Source organism: Rosa rugosa, chromosome 1 (assembly GCF_958449725.1).
Source record: "Rosa rugosa chromosome 1, drRosRugo1.1, whole genome shotgun sequence".
NCBI lineage: Eukaryota > Viridiplantae > Streptophyta > Magnoliopsida > Rosales > Rosaceae > Rosa > Rosa rugosa.
This window is the reverse complement of record NC_084820.1, coordinates 47,859,847-47,867,240: the sequence shown is the minus strand read 5'-3', so window position 1 is coordinate 47,867,240 and position 7,394 is coordinate 47,859,847. Positions and strand designations below refer to the sequence as shown.

Below are 7,394 nucleotides of genomic sequence, written 5' to 3'. Positions count from 1 at the left end.
TCCAAAATACATAAGACTTCCCCCATCTCTCGTAAAAGAATTTCCAACGACGTGTCCCACACGCCAAAAGTATCTCCAAATCAATAGCAAAAAGCGAGAAATAATAATAAATCGTAATCCCCGTAAACTGAAACAAAACAAATTCTAAAATCATCATCAAGGCATTCCCAATGCCAAAATCGAAAGTCGATAAATAAATAGGAAAGATCAATAAATCAACGGCGTGTCCCACACGCCAAAATATTCTCGGGTCAAAAATGAATAAGCAAGGAAGTTCAATGATGAACTAATATTCCATTTTGGAAAATACTTTATTGAAAAACAACATAAATCATAATTTCGAATCCAAGCATAACAAAATTAATATCCGAAAGTCATAACCGAGATAATTCATAATCAATCTCAGAAAATCATTATTGAAAGCAGAACCACGAGATAAACCGAAATAAATTTCCGAAATCCATTCGTATGCTCGAAAGTAATATATTAATTAGGTAAAGCATTAATTCAAGAAAATAAACACATGCATCATTATTTAAAACAAAAGTCCACTCACAATATATGCTCAATCCTGACGTCGCTCGGTATTTTCCTCGTATGGAGACTCCTCTCGTCCTGTACGAATAACATTCATAAATATATATTTACAGGACGAAAATTAACTTTACGATAATTAGAAATTGAGATTCATAACGTCCCCCTTCAAAAACCAACTCCTTAATTCACATCGAATCCATCCGTAATTCTCCAATAATATTCATTCATCGATATATAAATTCTAAAGTGAATTCGAAAGAATTTCGGCGATCGAATTCACGTATATCAATAATCAACAATTCATGCTCAATCGTAACTTCCTCCAATTTCCATCAAACTTCATGTATAAGCTTCTAATATCATTAAAGAATTTATGGAACTAAAACGGTAATTAAAATGTAGTTCTACACGCCACCATGCGCTACCTACAGTGGCGGCGCGTGGGGACCACGCGCCGGCGGCCACTTCCTCCGATGACCACCAAACTCCGGCACTAGCATCTACACAACAAGCCCAATCAACTTCCCAACTACAACATCAACCAATTTTACCTCGAAGTGGTCGAATCAAGCCGGTGAAGGAAAGCCCCGAAGCTTCCAGAACCCTAGAAATGAAAAATCATCAATTCAACCTCTACAATGCAAATTGGAACGAACTACGTACCTTAGGGGAAATGATCACCGTCAAACACCAAACGTTCGATGTCAATATGGTGGCCGGAGGTGGCCGGAATGGCTGGAAATCGGCGAAATCCCAAAACTGCAGCCGGAGCAATCTTTGCTTCGATCTGAGCTTTTCCGGCCAAATCGTCGAAAACTAAGGGCACCAGCGTGACCAGGGGGAGGAGACGACCCTGTGGTGGCCGGCTTCCGTCGTGGGTCGGCCGGAGGAGGAAGAAATCGGAGGTAACCAGTTCGGGCCGAAAGGGGAGGGGTCGGGGGAGAAGAGAGAGGGAGAGTTACCGGGTTTCCGAAAATGGAAACCTACAGTGGTAACTTTCCATATTTATATTTTTGTTACCATGAACAGTAACTTCACATTTTAAGCTATAACTTCCACATACGAACTCCGATTTTTACGTACCACATATGCACGCGCTCGGTTTAACGTCCTCTACAACTTTCATGAAGGAAATTTTCTCAAATTAATAACTCATGAAATGTCAATTTTTAACCACCCCCCTAAACGTTAAAATTAAAATCGTGAACGGTAACTAATAAGAATTTCGTGTAACTCGGTAAAAAGGCATATCAGGTGTGGGGTGTAACACCGTCCCCTATAAAAGGAGACTCATTCCCACTTACTCAACATCCCATTACATCTCTTGTAATCCCTTTGGGCTACAAGGCCCAAACACACTAGTTAAGCTTTCAAGTGGACGTAGTCTCCCGCTAAAGCGGGAGATGAACCACTATACTTCTTGTGTCTCTCTCTCTCTCTCTCTCTCTCTTTCTTTAACGTTAATTAGACCCCTACGGTCACATACATTAACATTGGCGCCGTCTGTGGGAAGCTGATACAATGGCTTTGTCACTTACCATGCGTTAAGTCAGCTTAACGGGGCTCAAAGAAATTCACTCTTTGAGTTATCTAATCTGTCGCTCAATGAGCGCTCATTTTCTTTAATCATCACTCAATCTTAGATGACCATTAACTCCCATTTTCTTAATCATCACTCAATCTTAGATGATCATTAACTCCCAGTCCAAGCTTCAACTTTGATCAATCTTCTCAGCGGCAACTGTTGCCAAATTTTTTATCAAAGTTCTTGGCGGCAACTTATGCCAAAAGTCAAAAGTTAAGATACAAGCTACATGTTAGTGCCAACATTACCCCATTCCCAGGGGTAAACAAAACAAAACAAAAAATTTGGGCGCCAACTTACTCTGGACACCACTACAAAAAAGAATTCAATTGGCTTCACTTTTTTGCGTCGGCGTGTAATAGCCGTCGCGAATGATAGATATTTTGCTTCGGCAAAACAACCCCGTCGCAAAAACAACAATCGGATACGACGGCAAAACATCCCCGTCGCGATAATACCAATTGTTTGCTACTGCATAACTACGCCGTCGCATATTCTGATATGAATTGCTACCACCAATGTGCCGTCGCGTGTACTTAGTTCTAAACTCTATGTTAGAGGGCAAAAGAGAATTAAACTTTGAAAAATTTCTCTTTGGGTCAGCCTCTCTTCCGCTCTCAACCCGCTTCTCTTGTGCATCAGATCAATTAGAAACTAGTGTGGCGTTTGGGTATTCAGAATACCAAAGTCCCAAATACATGCATCTTGTCTCTGGGTCAGATCGGCTATAACCTAGATCTCGTCATTTCAATATAATCCATCACAGATCTGGTATTTCTTTCTTCTCCAGATTCTCCGCTCTATCTAAGCTAGATTTTGATACAGAGAGCTTCTTTTTGGAGAGTGAGAAACAGAGACGAGAGATGGGTTCTGGTTCGAAATTGGAAGGCACATAAGCTCGCCGATACGGCAAGACCCGTAAGAAGTCTTGAGTGTTTCTAGGGATTCAAAGTCATTCAACTGATAAGGAAATTAAAAAGGCGTATCGGAAACTCCCTCTCAAGTAAGTTCAATTTCCGATTCGAAATCCACCCATTTCATTGTTTTAGATTATCTTGTTTGCTTTTGTGTAATTTCTTGTTGGGTTATGCTGCTAGTTAGTATATGAGGATAGTATTGCAGCAATAGAGATTGATTCTGTGAATTTCAGGCGCCGCCATTGTTTCTCCTCTCTCGAACTCGTACTAGTCGCTTCCTTCTCTCTTATATATGTATCTATTGTCTGCATATATGCAATTTGCAATGCTTGATTTGATTTTTAGGAAGGAAAAAATATTTTCAGGAAGTGGGTTTTGCGATTCATGTGGTTTTTCTTGTTTTGGTTAAGCATATTGGGATTAATGATTGTAGTTCTGTGGATTTGAGCAAGTGCTTTTGAGTTTTGGCTTTTGATTGTGGGATTTGTTGGAATAGAGATTGATTCTGTGTTAATTTTTGCAAAGGGATTCTGGGTTTTGTTAGTTTGAGTGAGATATTTCGTGTTTGACTACCTGAGGATCTTTGTCAGTTCCTTCGTTTCCAGTATTATAACTATATGATTGTTCAGCAACCGCCGTAACCTTCCCTTGTGAAAATGAGCAAACAAAAGTCAAAATTATGAATGGGGGAAGAAATATGAAAGGAAAAGAAAAGGGAAAAGAGGCATATTGATCGGTTTCTATAACCATAATAACCATAATTATAATGCAGCAATACTTCTTGCCAGGAAATATGCTCTTGATTGCAATGTGAGTGTTTTCTGCCACTTAATATCAACTTTCCCTTGCCCTAGTGAAGTTGAATCCCTTAATACGAAGTTTGATGTAGAAATATTCAAATGACAGTTCATGATTGCTGGACCAGATGACAGAGTATAGAGTCGGCTGAGTTTTGCAAATGTGTGTACAATCAAGTCTTACAGCTTGAGTGTGTATTTGTGTGTATGTGTGACTGCATGTGTGTATTTGTTTGTCATGAATCATGATGAGAGTAAAATGTATGTTATAGTAATTAATTGGGTGCCTACTAATCTGGGTTGCATCATTTAGGCAGTGTTTTTGTTTGCCTAATTAGCATCGGATTGTAACAAGTCTCTTTCTCTATTCTTTGTTTTGTTGGTAAGAGGTTGTAACGAGTTTTCAATTCATTATTAATTGGTTCTTTGTGGCTGAAAAAATAGTAGCAAGTATTTAAAAAAAAAAAATCCCAGCCTTTAATAGACTGAAGCTTAAAGACCATTAAAAAAAAAAAATTGAAAATGGGTAAATGGGTGGGTATGGGTTTACCCGTTTAAAAATGGGTTGGGTAAATACCCGTACCCGCGAATGCTATTTGAAACACTGCAGGACACTAAATCAGTAATGCTTTACAATATGTTCATATTACAATAGTTAAGTTTCTTCATATGGAAAATCAATTGAAGAAGGCAAGAGTTTTGGTGATGCTTTTGAAATGCAAGTACATTGACCCTCTTTCATTTCGTTGATGTCTTGTGGGGGATCAAGAAGTTTCTGAATGCAGGATCAGAAGCCCTCTAAAGGAAGAATACCAAAATCGTTGATGATTTCTTGTATAAGTTAATCCACACAAAAATTGAGCAAATGAAGAAAAAGGATTAACTCTTCTGAGACTCTGAGCTCGTGACAATACTAGTTACAAGTTTCAGATTCTGCAGGTTCAAATCTATGTTGATCCATTTTGGATATGAAAAAGATTTCTCAAAATTGGTTCTGAAGCCACCCTTATCAATTTTGCATTACTTTGCTGTCATTCTTACTGTGTGTGTGTGTTTATGAGAGTGAGAACGAGATCATTTCCTCTGATACTTGGTATCAAATCATCATCTCATAATATGAATATTATTTTGAATGGAGCCATGTGGTCCATCAGATATTTGTGGCAACATGTATTGGGGATTGTCTTACATGATGTTTCTCTTCTCTCTACCTTCTAATCCTATGTCTGCTACATGTTTCATAGAATGACAAGGAGGACATACTGTCGCGGTTTCTATTGGAGAGTGAGAAGAATCCGGAGGAGATGAATGATAAATATCTAAGCGAAATAATTATGAACTTCATGATTTCTGGGAAAGATACCAGTGCAAATTCACTCTTATGGTTCTTCTACATGCTCAGCAAGAACCCTATAACATAATTTATTATTGTTCGAACAAGCTTCTAGTGCTTGCCCTCTTTTGTGCCCCTTTCAGATTTGATTGTGCTTTGGAATATTGGGACATTTGGTTTAAATTTTAGTTGGCATTCTTCTGTCATCTCTCTGACCTTGTTTTTGTGTCAATGATGCAGGAGTCCATTCCTTCAACTTTCTTGGTTTGGATATCAAGTGAACTGGCCCATCAGCTTTGTTTCGACTCCTGGTGCATTGAAAATATATGCCGAGATATTCAGTTTTTTGATACTAGTGAAACTGGCTTTGTTTTCATTGACTGATGTGTGGCGCCAATTGAAGGTGTGGATTTTTTTAGTTGATTTTTTATTTATTTTTCAGGTAGAGTGCTTGTTAGAATTCCTTTTCAATATGTTTTTCTGGGTGTTGGCATTAAGACTGCATAAATCCTATTCTCTGAGATGCGTTTGATTGAATTCCTATTCTCTGTGGCAGGGTTGATGAAATAAAAATCACTAATGCTTTACAATATGCAGCTAGTATTGAGTACGTTATAAGGTGAGCATGTTAGTAGCAATGACTATGATATCTTCTGTTAATGGTGTTTATTTGAGAAGAATTCAGTTTGTTTATGAATCAAAAGAGGTGTATAAAAGAGAATCCAGTTCGTATCCAGTTACTTATATTTGACAATGCTCTAGTAATTTTGAGTTTTCTGTTCATTCAAATATTAATTCTTCTTTTTGTCATTGCAGGTGGAGTACCAATATTAGTCTTTGGTCAAACTGGGGTTGCATAAGCTGATTCTCCAACTGGGGTTGAAATCTCTCACGACCTGAAGAAACCTAAAGGGTAAGAGTGTGTCAGTTTAGGACCTAAAGGAGGGTAATGAAATTGAGGTTCTTTTCTTTCTTAAGGTCAGTGATCAGCTTACTATTTTATCTGTTTTTTCGTGTACCAGTTTCATCTCAGCAGAGAAATTGAAGCTTCAGATGTGTTCACTTGAGGTTGTCATTAGCTGGGATGAGCGAGAGTAAGATAGGAGAAAGAAGTTGTGCATTTTTTGTATTGTGAACAATGACAAAGATGTATGAATCATTGAATAACAATATTGTGAAAGAGTATACAAGCTTCTCATTTGTATTTTTGCACAGAATGTGATTTGTATGGGTTTTGCAAATTTTTTTTTTTATTGGTGATTCATATTTTGTGACGGCATTGTTTCCGACGCAGATGACCTTCAGCGACGGCAAAAAATTTCATTGCGGTAGGTGGCGTCGCTATTGCTCTTTGCGACGGCAAAGTTGCCGTCGCCATAATTCATGCGATGGCGTAATTGCCGTCGCAAATAGCAATGGCGACGCCCTCAACGACAACGGCGATTTTGCCGTCGTCTAGCCGTCGCCGTTGGTCTTTCGCGACGGCAATTTGTCTTTTCGCGACGGCATTGCGCCGTGGCTATTTGAATTTTTTTTTGTAGTGACACCCAGAGATCTACTGTGGACACTTCGGCACTCCAAAATCATCATCAGCGCTAGTCACTAAGCATTGATTCATCAAGCATCAGCTCTACCGCTAGCAAGTTATACCGCCAGCGAGCTTGTTGCCAAGCTAGCTCCACTGCCAACGCTAGCAAGCACCGCCAACGTCAAGCACCTTTGTCGCACACCCAAAAAAAAAAATTTGCCCATTTACTCTGGACACCCAGAGAGCTCATATTCCTTCTCTATACGAGATGCTCTGTCAACGCCAAGCTTCACCGCTAGCAGCAAAACTCGTTAACCACCGGTAGCAATAGCTTCTCGTTCTCGTTCACCCATCATCATCGACCCCAATCTTTGTAGTTCCAGAATATGCAGCATCCACCTAGCGCAAGCAGGCACCCGCCAAAGAGGCTAGCGCCAGGCATCCGCTTAGCAAGCCCAGCGGTAACCCAGCACCACCAGCACGCCAGCACACAGCCAGCAGTGGCAATGCCCAGTGCACGACGTCAACTTCAACTAAGCAAGACACCGCCAGGCCTTGCACCTCCGCCAAGTCCGGCAGTAACTTCCGCCAAGCAAGCACCCACCACCAAGCTTGATCAATGCAAGCGTGTTTCAAAAAAAAAAAAAAAAAATTTACCGCTAGCGAGGCTAACCCAGCGGTCATCTCCCGCTAGCAA

General features: G+C 39.8%; 1 long non-coding RNA gene across 2 annotated transcripts; it reads left to right on the top strand.

Moving 5' to 3' along the window:
* The first annotated feature begins 2,437 nt into the window (after nucleotides 1-2,437).
* Nucleotides 2,438-6,077, top strand: LOC133725170 (uncharacterized). Of its 2 annotated transcripts, none has more exons than XR_009854287.1 (4): nucleotides 2,438-3,125; nucleotides 5,081-5,572; nucleotides 5,726-5,788; nucleotides 5,986-6,077. It is a non-coding gene; the product is annotated as an uncharacterized LOC133725170 (long non-coding RNA). The 2 variants fall into 2 exon arrangements; XR_009854288.1 differs by having other exon boundaries at nucleotides 2,438-3,303.
* The last annotated feature ends 1,317 nt before the right edge of the window (nucleotides 6,078-7,394 follow it).